The 16,598-nt window shown below is 45.5% G+C and overlaps 1 protein-coding gene across 1 annotated transcript in view; it reads right to left on the reverse strand.

Moving 5' to 3' along the window:
• The window catches only part of LOC118382582 (C-myc promoter-binding protein-like), a 144,215-nt gene extending 129,341 nt beyond the window's left edge, over positions 1–14,874 (reverse strand). Inside the window, exon 1 of the mRNA XM_052501501.1 lies at positions 14,654–14,874. The gene's annotated coding sequence lies outside the window, so the exon portion shown is untranslated. The remainder of the gene's footprint in view (positions 1–14,653) is intronic.
• Between the last annotated feature and the right edge of the window lie 1,724 nt (positions 14,875–16,598).

The raw sequence follows: 16,598 nt of genomic DNA on the forward strand, positions 1-16,598 counted from the left end.
GCTAACCTTGAGAGAAATATAGTTTAGTTAACTAAAGTTAATTTGAAAAAGTAGTTCACTACATCCGAACTACTTTGTGAAAAATTATCACATGTAAATCTGTCATAGACTACAGATCCCTTTAGGGTCAAATGTTAACAGAATGTGTAACGATGTCTCAAGTGAGAATTAGGCAGGTCTAATGCCGAAAAAATAAAGGAAATTATTGCCTACTTCACCCATATCATATTTTGTTTTTGCAGAAAACCTAAGTGTGTAGCTCCAGTAGTTAGCTGCACCGCTACATGGTAAAACAGTAGTGTGTAGTTAGCTATATCGCTATATGGTAAAACAGTAGTGTGTAGTTCCAGTAGTTAGCTACACCGCTACATGGTAAAACAGTAGTGTGTAGTTCCAGTAGTTAGCTACACTGCTACATGGTAAAACAGTAGTGTGTAGTTCCAGTAGTTAGCTACACCGCTACATGGTAAAACAGTAGTGTGTAGTTCCAGTAATTAGCTACACCGCTACATGGTAAAACAGTAGAGTGTAGTTCCAGTAGTTAGCTACACCGCTACATGGTAAAACAGTAGAGTGTAGTTCCAGTAGTTAGCTACACCGCTACATGGTAAAACAGTAGAGTGTAGTTCCAGTAGTTAGCTACACCGCTACATGGTAAAACAGTAGTGTGTAGTTCCAGTAGATAGCTACACCGCTACATGGTAAAAAATTTAGTAGTGTGTAGTTCCAGTAGCTAGCTACACCGCTACATGGTAAAACAGTAGTGTGTAGTTCCAGTAGCTCGCTACACCGCTACATGGTAAAACAGTAGTGTGTAGTTCCAGTAGTTAGCTACACCGCTACATGGTAAAACAGTAGAGTGTAGTTCCAGTAGTTAGCTACACCGCTACATGGTAAAACAGTAGAGTGTAGTTCCAGTAGTTAGCTACACCGCTACATGGTAAAACAGTAGTGTGTAGTTCCAGTAGTTACCTACACCGCTAAATGGTAAAACAGTAGTGTGTAGTTCCAGTAGTTACCTACACCACTACATGGTAAAACAGTAGTGTGTAGTTCCAGTAGTTAGCTACACCGCTACATGGTATAACAGTAGTGTGTAGTTCCAGTAGTTAGCTACACCGCTACATGGTAAAACAGTAGTGTGTAGTTCCAGTAGTTAGCTACACCGCTACATGGTAAAACAGTAGTGTGTAGTTCCAGTAGTTACCTACACCGCTACATGGTAAAACAGTAGTGTGTAGTTCCAGTAGTTAGCTACACCGCTACATGGTATAACAGTAGTGTGTAGTTCCAGTAGTTAGCTACACCGCTACATGGTAAAACAGTAGTGTGTATTTCCAGTAGTTAGCTACACCGCTACATGGTAAAACAGTAGAGTGTAGTTCCAGTAGTTAGCTACACCGCTACATGGTAAAACAGTAGTTTGTAGTTCCAGTAGCTAGCTACACCGCTACATGGTAAAACAGTAGTGTGTAGTTCCAGTAGCTAGCTACACCACTACATGGTAAAACAGTAGAGTGTAGTTCCAGTAGATAGCTACACCGCTACATGGTAAAACAGTAGTGTGTAGTTTCAGTAGTTAGCTACACCGCTACATGGTATAACAGTAGTGTGTAGTTCCAGTACTTAGCTACACCGCTACATGGTAAAACAGTAGTGTGTAGTTCCAGTAGTTAGCTGCACCGCTACATGGTAAAACAGTAGTGTGTAGTTCCAGTAGTTAGCTACATGGTAAAACAGTAGTGTGTAGTTCCAGTAGTTAGGTACACAGTAAAACAGTAGTGTGTAGTTCCAGTAGTTAGGTACATGGTAAAACAGTAGTGTGTAGTTCCAGTAGTTAGCTACACCGCTACATGGTAAAACAGTAGTGTGTAGTTCCAGTAGTTAGCTACACCGCTACATGGTAAAACAGTAGTGTGTAGTTCCAGTAGTTAGGTACACAGTAAAACAGTAGTGTGTAGTTCCAGTAGTTAGGTACATGGTAAAACAGTAGTGTGTAGTTCCAGTAGTTAGCTACACCGCTACATGGTAAAACAGTAGTGTGAAGTTCCAGTAGTTAGCTACACCGCTACATGGTATAACAGTAGTGTGTAGTTCCAGTAGTTAGCTGCACCGCTACATGGTAAAACAGTAGTGTGTAGTTAGCTATATCGCTATATGGTAAAACAGTAGTGTGTATTTCCAGTAGTTACCTACACCGCTACATGGTAAAACAGTAGTGTAGTTCCAATAGTTAGCTGCACCGCTACATGGTATAAAAGTAGTGTGTAGTTCCAGTAGTTAGCTACACCGCTACATGGTAAAACAGTAGTGTAGTTCCAATAGTTAGCTGCACCGCTACATGGTATAAAAGTAGTGTGTAGTTCCAGTAGTTAGCTACACCGCTACATGGTAAAACAGTAGTGTGTAGTTCCAGTAGTTAGCTAAACCGCTCGATGGTTAAAAGGTAATAAAACAATTACCTCCTCCCACCACTCCCTCCCCTCCACCTCCCAACACTGCCTCCCCCTCCACTCCCTCAACTCCACCTCCCACTGCCGCCTCCCTCCCCTCCCCTCCACCTCCCAACGCTGCCCCCACCCCCCCCCTCCCCTCCACCTCCCACTGCTCCCTCCCCTCCACCTCCCCTCCCCTTCACCTCCCACTGCTCCCTCCCCTCCACCTCCCCTCCCCTCCCCTTCACCTCCCACTGCTGCCCCCCACCACAACAACATGAAAGTTCACAACTCTGAGTCACTCAGAAACTCCCCAGAACTCTCAGTATGCAATTTTTTCAGAAATGTCCACATTCATCAGGGAGCAGGCTGAGGCTCTTTCATCAATAAGCAGTGTGGAGGATAGGCCAACTACGCACAACGGATTTCCTCCTGAACCATCCCGCATCCAAAACAGAAAGGTGTCTGAATTACGTGAGCAGAGCATGTCATTTAGGGTTGAAATCAGACCAGAAAGAGGAACTCCTTGGTTAGGTTGTCATAAAGACACTGTGACTGATTTCCTGTGAATTATTGCATGATTTCCTGATGTAGTGATTCATGAAAGTAACATCCCCTGAATTAAAGTCCCCCCTATTTCATGTGTTTCACACCCCCCCCCACCCCACCACCACCACCACCAACCACCATCCATGACAACCCTGAGTCACATCCCACTGTCACGAAGATTTATACTGGACAAAAATATAACGCAACATGCAACAATTTACAGACATACAGTTTGATGAGGAAATCAGTCAATTGAAATCAATTCATGAGGCCCTAATCTATTGATTTCACATGACTGGGAATACAGATCTGCATCTGTTGGTCACAGATACCTTAAAATAAGGTAGGGGCGTCGATCAGAAAACCAGTCAGTATCTGGTGTGGATCAGAAAACCAGTCAGTATCTGGTGTGACCACCATTTGCCTCATGCAGCGCCACACATCTCCTTCACATAGAGTTAATCAGGCTGCTGATTGTGGCCTGTGGAATGTTGTCCCACTCCTCTTCAATGGCTGTGTGAAGTTGCTGGATATTGGCGGGAATTGGAACAAGCTGTGGTACACGTCGATCCAGAGCATCCCAAACATGCTGAATGGGTGACATGTCTGGTGAGTATGCAGGTCATGAGACATTTACAGCTTCCAGGAATGAGACATTTACAGCTTCCAGGAATTGTGCACAGAGCCTTGCGACATGGGGCCGTGCACTATGATGCTGTAACACGAGTTGATGGCAGCGGATGAATGACACAACAATCATCTTGTTGATCTCAGGATCTCGTCACAGTATCTCTATGCATTCAAACTGCCATTGATAAAATGCAATTGCGTTTGTTGTCCGTAGCTTACGCCTGCCCATACCATAACCACACCGTCTCCGTGAGGCACTCTGTTCACAACGTTGACATCAACAAACATCTCGCCCACACGGCGCAATACACAACTGTCTGCCATCTGCCCGGTACAGTTGAAACCGGGATTCATCGGTGAAGAGCACACTTCTCCAGAGGCCATCGAAGGTGAGCATTTCCCCTCTGAAGTCTGTTATGACGCTGAACTGCAGTCAGGTCACGACCCTGGTGGGGACAACGAGCACGCACATGCATGAGCTTCCCTGAGACTGTTTCTGACAGTTTGTCCAGACATTCTTCGATTGTGCCACAGTTTCATCAGCTATCCGGGTGGCTGGTCTCAGACGATCGCCGCGTCAGTGAAGAAACCAGATGTGGAGGTCTTGGCCTGCGTTTGTGAGGCCGGTTGGACGTAATGCCAAAATCTCTAAAACGACGTCGGAGGCGGCTTATAGTAGAGAAATTAACATTAAATGTTCTGGCAACAGCTCTGGAGAACCTTCCTTAAGTCAGCATAGCAATTGCACGCTCCCTCAAAACTTAAAACATCTTTGGGATTTTGTTGTGTGACAAAACTGCACATTTTAGAGTGGCCTTTTATTGTACCCAGCACAAGGTGCACCTGTGTAAATCAGCTTCTTGATATGCCGCACCTGTCAGGTGGATGGATTATTTAAGCAAAGAAGAAATGCTCACTAACAGGGATGTAAACACATTTGTGCACAACATTTGAGAGAAATAAGATTCTTGTGCACATGGAATATTTCTGGGATCTTTTATTTCAGCTCATGAAACATGGGACCAACACTTTACATGTTGTGTTAATCTTTTGGTCAGTGTATTTCCTTATCCCAAATATTACAACAATTCTAATGAATAGGCCTACCCTACCGCTAATCTCAGAAGAACTAATCCCTACCCCTAATCTCAGAAGTACTAATCCCTACCCCTAATCTCAGAAACACTAATCCCTACCCCTAATCTCAGAAGCACTAATCCCTACCCCTAATCTCAGAAGCACTAATCCCTACCCCTAATCTCAGAAGCACTAATCCCTACCCCTAATCTCAGAAGCACTAATCCCTACCCCTAATCTCAGAAGCACTAATCCCTACCCCTAATCTCAGAAGCACTAATCCCTACCCCTAATCTCAGAAGCACCCATCCCTACCCCTAATCTCAGAAGCACCCATCCCTACCCCTAATCTCAGAAGCACTAATCCCTATCTCCCTAATCTCAGAAGCACTAATCCCTACCCCTAATCTCAGAAGCACTAATCCCTACCCCTAATCTCAGAAGCACTAATCCCTACCCCTAATCTCAGAAGCACTAATCCCTACCCCTAATCTCAGAAGCACCCATCCCTACCCCTAATCTCAGAGGCACTAATCCCTACCCCTAATCTCAGAGGCACTAATCCCTACCCCTAATCTCAGAAGCACTAATCCCTACCCCTAATCTCAGAAGCACTAATCCCTACCCCTAATCTCAGAGGCACTAATCCCTACCCCTAATCTCAGAGGCACTAATCCCTACCCCTAATCTCAGAGGCACTAATCCCTACCCCTAATCTCAGAAGCACCCATCCCTACCCCTAATCTCAGAAGCACCCATCCCTACCCCTAATCTCAGAAGCACTAATCCCTACCCCTAATCTCAGAAGCACTAATCCCTACCCCTAATCTCAGAAGAACTAATCCCTACCCCTAATCTCAGAAGCACCCATCCCTACCCCTAATCTCAGAAGCACCCATCCCTACCCCTAATCTCAGAAGCACCCATCCCTACCCCTAATCTCAGAAGCACCCATCCCTACCCCTAATCTCAGAAGCACCCATCCCTACCCCTAATCTCAGAAGCACCCATCCCTACCCCTAATCTCAGAAGCACTAATCTCTAGCCCTAATCTCAGAAGCACTAATCCCTACCCCTAATCTCAGAAGCACCAATCCCTACCCCTAATCTCAGAAGCACCCATCCCTACCCCTAATCTCAGAAGCACTAATACCCCCTACCCTAATCTCAGAAGCACCAATCCCTACCCCTAATCTCAGAAGCACCCATCCCTACCCCTAATCTCAGAAGCACCCCTAATCAGAAGCACCCATCCCTACCCCTAATCTCAGAAGCACTAATCCCTACCCTAATCTAATCTCAGAAGCACCAATCCCTACCCCTAATCTCAGAAGCACCCATCCCTACCCCTAATCTCAGAAGCACTAATCCCTACCCCTAATCTCAGAAGCACCCATCCCTACCCCTAATCTCAGAAGCACCCATCCCTACCCCTAATCTCAGAAGCACTAATCCCTACCCAATTAATCTCAGAAGCACTAATCCCTGCCCTAATCTCAGAAGCACTAATCCCTACCCCTAATCTCAGAAGCACTAATCCCTACCTAATCTCAGAAGCACCCATCCCTACCCCTAATCTCAGAAGCACTAATCCCTACCCCTAATCTCAGAAGCACCCATCCCTACCCCTAATCTCAGAAGCACCCATCCCTACCCCTAATCTCAGAAGCACTAATCCCTACCCCTAATCTCAGAAGCACCCATCCCTACCCTAATCTCAGAAGCACTAATCCCTACCCTAATCTCAGAAGCACCTAATCCCTACCCTAATCTCAGAAGCACCCATCCCTACCCCTAATCTCAGAAGCACTAATCCCTACCCCTAATCCCATCCCTACCCTAATCTCAGAAGCACTAATCCCTACCCCTAATCTCAGAAGCACTAATCCCTACCCCTAATCTCAGAAGCACTAATCCCTACCCCTAATCTCAGAAGCACTAATCCCTACCCCTAATCGCAGAAGAACTAATCCCTACCCCTAATCTCAGAAGCACTAATCCCTAACCCCTAATCTCAGAAGCACTAATCCCTACCCTAATCTCAGAAGCACTAATCCCTACCCCTAATCTCAGAAGCACCAATCCCTACCCCTAATCTCAGAAGCACCCATCCCTACCCCTAATCTCAGAAGCACCCATCCCTACCCCTAATCTCAGAAGCACCCATCCCTACCCCTAATCTCAGAAGCACCCATCCCTACCCCTAATCTCAGAAGCACTAATCCCTACCCCTAATCTCAGAAGCACCCATCCAGAAGCACCCATCCCTACCCCTAATCTCAGAAGCACTAATCCCTACCCCTAATCTCAGAAGCACCCATCCCTATCCCCCCTAATCTCAGAAGCACTAATCCCTACCCCTAATCTCAGAAGCACCCATCCCTACCCCTAATCTCAGAAGCACCCATCCCTACCCCTAATCTCAGAAGCACCCATCCCTACCCCTAATCTCAGAAGCACTAATCCCTACCCCTAATCTCAGAAGCACCCATCCCTACCCCTAATCTCAGAAGCACCCATCCCTACCCTAATCTCAGAAGCACTAATCCCTACCCCTAATCTAATCTCAGAAGCACTAATCCCTACCCCTAATCTAAGAAGCACTAATCCCTACCCCTAATCTCAGAAGCACCCATCCCTACCCCTAATCTCAGAAGCACCCAACCCTACCCCTAATCTCAGAGGCACTAATCCCTACCCTAATCTCAGAGGCACTAATCCCTACCCCTAATCTCAGAAGCACTAATCCCTACCCCTAATCTCAGAAGCACTAATCCCTACCCCTAATCTCAGAGGCACTAATCCCTACCCCTAATCTCAGAGGCACTAATCCCTACCCCTAATCTCAGAGGCACTAATCCCTACCCCTAATCTCAGAAGCACCCATCCCTACCCCTAATCTCAGAAGCACCCATCCCTACCCCTAATCTCAGAAGCACTAATCCCTACCCTAATCTCAGAAGCACTAAACCCTACCCCTAATCTCAGAAGAACTAATCCCTACCCCTAATCTCAGAAGCACCCATCCCTACCCCTAATCTCAGAAGCACCCATCCCTACCCCTAATCTCAGAAGCACCCATCCCTACCCCTAATCTCAGAAGCACCCATCCCTACCCCTAATCTCAGAAGCACCCATCCCTACCCCTAATCTCAGAAGCACTAAACCCTACCCCTAATCTCAGAAGAACTAATCCCTACCCTAATCTCAGAAGCACCCATCCCTACCCCTAATCTTAGAAGCACTAATCTCTAGCCCTAATCTCAGAAGCACTAATCCCTACCCCTAATCTCAGAAGCACCAATCCCTACCCCTAATCTCAGAAGCACCCATCCCTACCCCTAATCTCAGAAGCACTAATCCCTACCCCTAATCTCAGAAGCACCCATCCCTACCCCTAATCTCAGAAGCACCCATCCCTACCCCTAATCTAAGAAGCACTAATCCCTACCCCTAATCTCAGAAGCACCCATCCCTACCCCTAATCTCAGAAGCACCCAACCCTACCCCTAATCTCAGAGGCACTAATCCCTACCCCTAATCTCAGAGGCACTAATCCCTACCCCTAATCTCAGAAGCACCCATCCCTACCCCTAATCTCAGAAGCACTAATCCCTACCCCTAATCTCAGAGGCACTAATCCCTACCCCTAATCTCAGAAGCACCCATCCCTACCCCTAATCTCAGAAGCACTAATCCCTACCCCTAATCTCAGAAGCACCCATCCCTACCCCTAATCTCAGAAGCACCCATCCCTACCCCTAATCTCAGAAGCACTAATCCCTACCCCTAATCTCAGAAGCACTAAACCCTACCCCTAATCTCAGAAGAACTAATCCCTACCCCTAATCTCAGAAGCACCCATCCCTACCCCTAATCTCAGAAGCACCCATCCCTACCCCTAATCTCAGAAGCACCCATCCCTACCCCTAATCTCAGAAGCACCCATCCCTACCCCTAATCTCAGAAGCACCCATCCCTACCCCTAATCTCAGAAGCACTAAACCCTACCCCTAATCTCAGAAGAACTAATCCCTACCCCTAATCTCAGAAGCACCCATCCCTACCCCTAATCTTAGAAGCACTAATCTCTAGCCCTAATCTCAGAAGCACTAATCCCTACCCCTAATCTCAGAAGCACCAATCCCTACCCCTAATCTCAGAAGCACCCATCCCTACCCCTAATCTCAGAAGCACTAATCCCTACCCCTAATCTCAGAAGCACCAATCCCTACCCCTAATCTCAGAAGCACCCATCCCTACCCCTAATCTCAGAAGCACTAATCCCTACCCCTAATCTCAGAAGCACCAATCCCTACCCCTAATCTCAGAAGCACCCATCCCTACCCCTAATCTCAGAAGCACTAATCCCTACCCCTAATCTCAGAAGCACTAATCCCTACCCCTAATCTCAGAAGCACCAATCCCTACCCCTAATCTCAGAAGCACCCATCCCTACCCCTAATCTCAGAAGCACTAATCCCTACCCCTAATCTCAGAAGCACCCATCCCTACCCCTAATCTCAGAAGCACCCATCCCTACCCCTAATCTCAGAAGCACTAATCCCTACCCTTAATCTCAGAAGCACTAATCCCTACCCCTAATCTCAGAAGTACTAATCCCTACCCCTATTCGCAGAAGAACTAATCCCTACCCCTAATCTCAGAAGCACTAATCCCTAACCCCTAATCTCAGAAGCACTAATCCCTACCCCTAATCTCAGAAGCACCCATCCCTACCCCTAATCTCAGAAGCACCAATCCCTACCCCTAATCTCAGAAGCACCCATCCCTACCCCTAATCTCAGAAGCACCCATCCCTACCCCTAATCTCAGAAGCACTAATCTCTAGCCCTAATCTCAGAAGCACTAATCCCTACCCCTAATCTCAGAAGCACCAATCCCTACCCCTAATCTCAGAAGCACCCATCCCTACCCCTAATCTCAGAAGCACTAATCCCTACCCCTAATCTCAGAAGCACCAATCCCTACCCCTAATCTCAGAAGCACCCATCCCTACCCCTAATCTCAGAAGCACTAAACCCTACCCCTAATCTCAGAAGCACCAATCCCTACCCCTAATCTCAGAAGCACCCATCCCTACCCCTAATCTCAGAAGCACTAATCCCTACCCTAATCTCAGAAGCACTAATCCCTACCCCTAATCTCAGAAGCACCAATCCCTACCCCTAATCTCAGAAGCACCCATCCCTACCCCTAATCTCAGAAGCACTAATCCCTACCCCTAATCTCAGAAGCACCCATCCCTACCCCTAATCTCAGAAGCACCCATCCCTACCCCTAATCTCAGAAGCACTAATCCCTACCCTTAATCTCAGAAGCACTAATCCCTACCCCTAATCTCAGAAGTACTAATCCCTACCCCTATTCGCAGAAGAACTAATCCCTACCCCTAATCTCAGAAGCACTAATCCCTAACCCCTAATCTCAGAAGCACTAATCCCTACCCCTAATCTCAGAAGCACCAATCCCTACCCCTAATCTCAGAAGCACCAATCCCTACCCCTAATCTCAGAAGCACCCATCCCTACCCCTAATCTCAGAAGCACCCATCCCTACCCCTAATCTCAGAAGCACCCATCCCTACCCCTAATCTCAGAAGCACCCATCCCTACCCCTAATCTCAGAAGCACTAATCCCTACCCCTAATCTCAGAAGCACCCATCCCTACCCCTAATCTCAGAAGCACCCATCCCTACCCCTAATCTCAGAAGCACTAATCCCTACCCCTAATCTCAGAAGCACCCATCCCTACCCCTAATCTCAGAAGCACTAATCCCTACCCCTAATCTCAGAAGCACCCATCCCTACCCCTAATCTCAGAAGCACCCATCCCTACCCCTAATCTCAGAAGCACCCATCCCTACCCCTAATCTCAGAAGCACTAATCCCTACCCCTAATCTCAGAAGCACCTATCCCTACCCCTAATCTCAGAAGCACCCATCCCTACCCCTAATCTCAGAAGCACTAATCCCTACCCCTAATCTCAGAAGCACCCATCCCTACCCCTAATCTCAGAAGCACCCATCCCTACCCCTAATCTCAGAAGCACTAATCCCTACCCCTAATCGGCAGAAGCACTAATCTCTAGCCCTAATCTCAGAAGCACTAATCCCTACCCTTAATCTCAGAAGCACTAATCCCTACCCTTAATCTCAGAAGCACTAATCCCTACCCCTAATCTCAGAAGTACTAATCCCTACCCCTATTCGCAGAAGAACTAATCCCTACCCCTAATCTCAGAAGCACTAATCCCTAACCCCTAATCTCAGAAGCACTAATCCCTATCTCTAATCTCAGAAGCACTAATCCCTACCCTATTCTCAGAAGCACTAATCCCTACCCCTAATCTCAGAAGCACCTATCCCTACCCCTAATCTCAGAAGCACTAACCCCTACCCCTAATCTCAGAAGCACTAATCCCTACCCCTAATCTGCAGAAGCACTAATCTCTACCCCTAATCTCAGAAGCACTAATCCCTACCCCTAATCTCAGAAGCACTAATCCCTACCCTTAATCTCAGAAGCACTAATCCCTACCCCTAATCTCAGAAGAACTAATCCCTACCCCTAATCTCAGAAGAACTCATTCCTACCCTTAATCTCAGAAGAACTAATCCCTACCCCTAATCTCAGAAGAACTAATCCCTACCCTTAATCTCAGAGGCACTAATCCCTACCCCTAATCTCAGAAGCACTAATCCCTAACCCCTAATCTCAGAAGCAATAATCCCTATCCCTAATCTCAGAAGCACTAATCCCTAACCCCTAATCTCAGCACTAATCCCTATCCTAATCTCAGAAGCACTAATCCCTACCCCTAATCTCAGAAGCACCTATCCCTACCCCTAACCTCAGAAGCACCTATCCCTACCCCTAATCTCAGAAGCACTAACCCCTACCCCTAATCTCAGAAGCACTAATCCCTACCCCTAATCTGCAGAAGCACTAATCTCTACCCCTAATCTCAGAAGCACTAATCCCTACCCCTAATCTCAGAAGCACTAATCCCTACCCTTAATCTCAGAAGCACTAATCCCTACCCCTAATCTCAGAAGAACTAATCCCTACCCTTAATCTCAGAAGAACTCATTCCTACCCCTAATCTCAGAAGAACTAATCCCTACCCCTAATCTCAGAAGAACTCATTCCTACCCTTAATCTCAGAAGCACTAATCCCTACCCCTAATCTCAGAAGAACTAATCCCTACCCCTAATCTCAGAAGAACTAATCCCTACCCTTAATCTCAGAGGCACTAATCCCTACCCCTAATCTCAGAAGAACTAATCCCTACCCTTAATCTCAGAAGCACTAATCCCTACCCCTAATCTCAGAAGCACTAATCCCTACCCCTAATCTCAGAAACACTAATCCCCACCCCTAATCTCAGAAGCACTAATCCCTACCCCTAATCTCAGAAGCACTAATCCCTACCCCTAATCTGCAGAACCAATGATAATTCTGCCGTTTGAGACTAACACGTAATAAAAGTCAGGGATCTCGGACTGATGGAGTTGAGTTGAGTTGAATGACAGTGAACAGGGCATCCCAGCTATCTGTACCAGTGTTATGGAGGCTGCATCAGCAATAGAAATAGAATGACTAGAATGAACATTCCCATTCATCTCAACCTGATGTGAACAGGGCATCCCAGCTATCTGTACCAGTGTTCTGGAGGCTGCATCAGCAATAGAAATAGAATGACTAGAATGAACATTCCCATTCATCTCAACCTGATGTGAACAGGGCATCCCAGCTATCTGTACCAGTGTTCTGGAGGCTGCATCAGCAATAGAAATAGAATGACTAGAATGAACATTCCCATTCATCTCAACCTGATGTGATGGGTGAACCAGTCACCATACTGTCAAATTGCGGTGTTTTTAGGTCCCCTTTTTAGTCATTTACATTCTAGTAATCTCTGCACTTTGAACCAAATTATCAATGTTTAAAAAGTGTGACAAGAGACTATCGTTCTAATCATTGTACGTCTATGGCAGTACCAGAGCTGTGCCCAGGAGCCTGGACTATAGGGACTCCTGTAAACACCAGGAGGGGCCGCAGGGGTGTAGGGAACAGGCCGATCTGAGAGGGAACAACAAAACATTCCAATATGTAGCATCTGGTCCCTCTTAGCCATGAAGCTATGTAGGCAGGTAGGCAGACATCAGGCATAAAGACAGACAGACAGCCACCAGGTAGGCAGACATCAGGCATAAAGACAGACAGACAGCCACCAGGTAGGCAGACATCAGGCATAAAGACAGACAGACAGCCACCAGGTAGGCAGACATCAGGCATAAAGACAGACAGCCAGCCACCAGGTAGGCAGACATCAGGCATAAAGACAGACAGACAGCCACCAGGTAGGCAGACATCAGGCATAAAGACAGACAGACAGCCACCAGGTAGGCAGACATCAGGCATAAAGACAGACAGCCAGCCACCAGGTAAGCAGACATCAGGCATAAAGACAGACAGACAGCCACCAGGTAGGCAGACATCAGGCATAAAGACAGACAGACAGCCACCAGGTAGGCAGACATCAGGCATAAAGACAGACGGACAGCCACCAGGTAGGCAGACATCAGGCATAAAGACAGACAGACAGCCACCAGGTAGGCAGACATCAGGCATAAAGACAGACAGACAGCCACCAGGTAGGCAGACATCAGGCATAAAGACAGACAGCCAGCCACCAGGTAGGCAGACATCAGGCATAAAGACAGACAGACAGCCACCAGGTAGGCAGACATCAGGCATACAGACAGACAGCCAGCCACCAGGTAGGCAGACAGATAGGTAGACAGGCAAGCAGACAGACCTCAGGTATACAGACAGACAGACAGACAGACAGACAGACAGACAGACAGACAGACAGACAGACAGACAGACAGACAGACAGACAGACAGACAGACAGACAGACAGACAGACAGACAGACAGACAGACAGACAGACAGACAGACAGACAAGCAGATTGACAGGCAGACAAGCAGATTGACAGGCAAGCAGACAGACCTCAGTTACATCTCAGGCATACCACATAACATGCAGTGGATTTCTGGAATACTTGTTTGGGGGAGAAAGGCCATACCCACATGTGTCTGTAATTAATCCCACTGGTGTGATAAAACCTAACTGTTTTCCCTGGAAGCTTTCGTAACATTGTGGCTGAATATAAATTCTGGGACTGCCATAACAGATTACTACAGACTAAAGACATCCGTTTGACAGTGGAGTGATGGAGCACCAAAATCCCAGGGAGAGAGAGAACACAAAACACAAGTCAACCAAGTTCTTAATAATTAGGCCTACCAGCTATCAAAAACAAATAAACTGGGCCTAATTATAACCAATTATTACATATCTAACTTAATTTTAATTGTAAAATGATGTGTTAGTTTATGTCTAATAAGTTGTCTTCGTAACGGTGTATTACAGGACCAGAAAGGAGAGATCGGTTGCAACAAAAGTAGCCTATCCCTGTCGGCCCTGATACAATGTATTCCCGTACTAGTAAACAGATGTACACAAAACAGGAAGCATCATAACAGTGCCTGACACTAGGTCCAAAAAGGGATACGGAGTTCGTTCGTTCATTGATGGGTTTGTATCACGGTGTGATTTGACACAGTGACACTCGAGAACACTATAACAGGGGGATGACATGGAAGCATGATAATCGAAATGTATGCACAGCCCACATCAAAACAGGACCCATTTCATTTACAACAACATCGGTGATCGATGCTTAGACATAATCAATATATAAGACAACCATAGAGAACACATTGTTTCAGACGAAAAATATATATATAAATAAATAAATAAATAAAAATATAGCCTACAGAAGAGATTATCTCTAGAAATCAATATGTTACAGCGGTTAAAAAAACATGCATGTCCATCCAATGAAATGATGATGAACCTCTACTCACATACCAGGATCACACGACGATTGCTGTCAAACGCTTACTGAGCTGGACACTGTTTTTCTATCAAAATAAAACTACAATTTTAACGACAATTTATTCGCCATTTGCGTTGAATTATTTTCCCTTCTGTCGTATAAGAAATTAATAGTGTGTCTCGGGTCGACCAAAAAATAATACGCATCCAACGAAAGAAATACACTTGCGCTTTTATCCCAGACCCGTTATCCACGTGACCGCTCACAATTCACATGAACGCGCACGGACGTCATTGGTGACACGGAGGAAGATGGACGAGTACGAGGGTTATCGTGCATCTCTTTAGTTCGACATGCAGCCGAATTTACCGTGCAGTTGCTGATTGGTACATCATTCATATTTTCAATGACAATATCATAATTTGGCACAATGTAGAATTCAAATTGTAAGAACAACAACAAACAAGGAGTTCGTAACGAGAGAGATAAATAATATGGAGAATATTAGCTTTCAATCGAGCTACGTTTGCTCCTGCTTCACCCCATTAATGACGGGAAAGAAACGCGAAACTGGCACCTGTCGTCATTCCTCGCACATTACGCTGATCATCATGACTATTAGAATTTGTTATGCTCGTTTCAGTTATATTATTTATCCTTCCTCTATCTTATTAAAGAGATGGCGTCCAGGCAGGCTACTCTAGGAAACGTTATATTTATGGCTATATAATAATGTTAAAATAATACGTAATGAATTGACAAAGACAGTTTGAAGGGGAGGATGTGGGGGAGCTATAGTATTACTAGAGACGTTAGTTATAATTATTACCCCAGTGTGTTCTTGGTTCCAGGGAAAGATTTGTACTGGATTACTTTTTCTAAACTGACCCATTACTCATGTTTTTTATTTATTTTTGTTAAATTGGTGGTTTTTATTCTAGGCGTGAAGAAAAGTCAACATCATGTCCATAAGATAAAAGGCTACACTGAACCACGTGCTTGGCAGTCAAATGTTTGGGTGTTCCATAATTATAATTTTTAAAGTGATATAATTTGATCGTTGTCATTATTTTAGCAATCCGCGTTAGACAGCAACATTTTTTAAATATTTTTTTTATTTATTTTAACAGGCAAGTCGGTTAAGAACAAATTCTTATTTTCAATGACGGCCTGGGAACAGTGGGTTAACTGCCTTGTTCAGGGGCAGAACGACAGATTTGTACCTTGTCGGCTCGGGGGCTTGAACTTGCAACCTTCCGGTTACTAGTCTAGCGCTCTAACCACTAGGCTGTGGACTGTAGGAGTGTACTGTAATAATAGCCTGGTTGCTGTCTCTTTTCAGCTATCTCTTTGGGTCTATTCACTGCCTCACATTTAAAACAATTTAAGTTAATTTCGCAAATTTCCATTAGAACATTTTTCCATTATAAAGACGTGTGATAGAGGTTGTGACTGAGTGTTTTATATTATTTTAAAAGCGGCGCTCTACTGCACCCCTATGGTTATTATTATTGGGCGGCAGGTAGCCAAGTGGCTACAAGATGACAAGGTAAAAATCTGTTGTTCTGCCCCTGAACAAAGCACCAACCCACTGTTCCTAGGCCGTCATTGTAAATAAGAATTTGTTCTAAACTGACTTTCCTAGTTAAATAAAATACTGGCGAGTGGACACCTTTTTTTATTACAGTATTTCATTTTGGCAGTGTTCATATTGCCATGCCATTCTCTTTCTATTAATATTTTGTATTTCAAATGTAACCTTTATTTAACTAGGCAAGTCAGTTAAGAACCAATTCTTATGTACAATGACGGAATAAGAACAGTGGGTTAACTGCCTTTTTCAGGGGGCAGAACGACAGATTTGTACCTTGTCAGAGAGACATTGAACCACGCTCAAACTCATATAACAGCATTATGGATGCAATGACTGACCACCCATGATATCAAAACTATAATTTTAACCATATTTTTAG

Source organism: Oncorhynchus keta, unplaced genomic scaffold, assembly GCF_023373465.1.
Source record: "Oncorhynchus keta strain PuntledgeMale-10-30-2019 unplaced genomic scaffold, Oket_V2 Un_contig_1381_pilon_pilon, whole genome shotgun sequence".
NCBI classification, from domain to species: domain Eukaryota; kingdom Metazoa; phylum Chordata; class Actinopteri; order Salmoniformes; family Salmonidae; genus Oncorhynchus; species Oncorhynchus keta.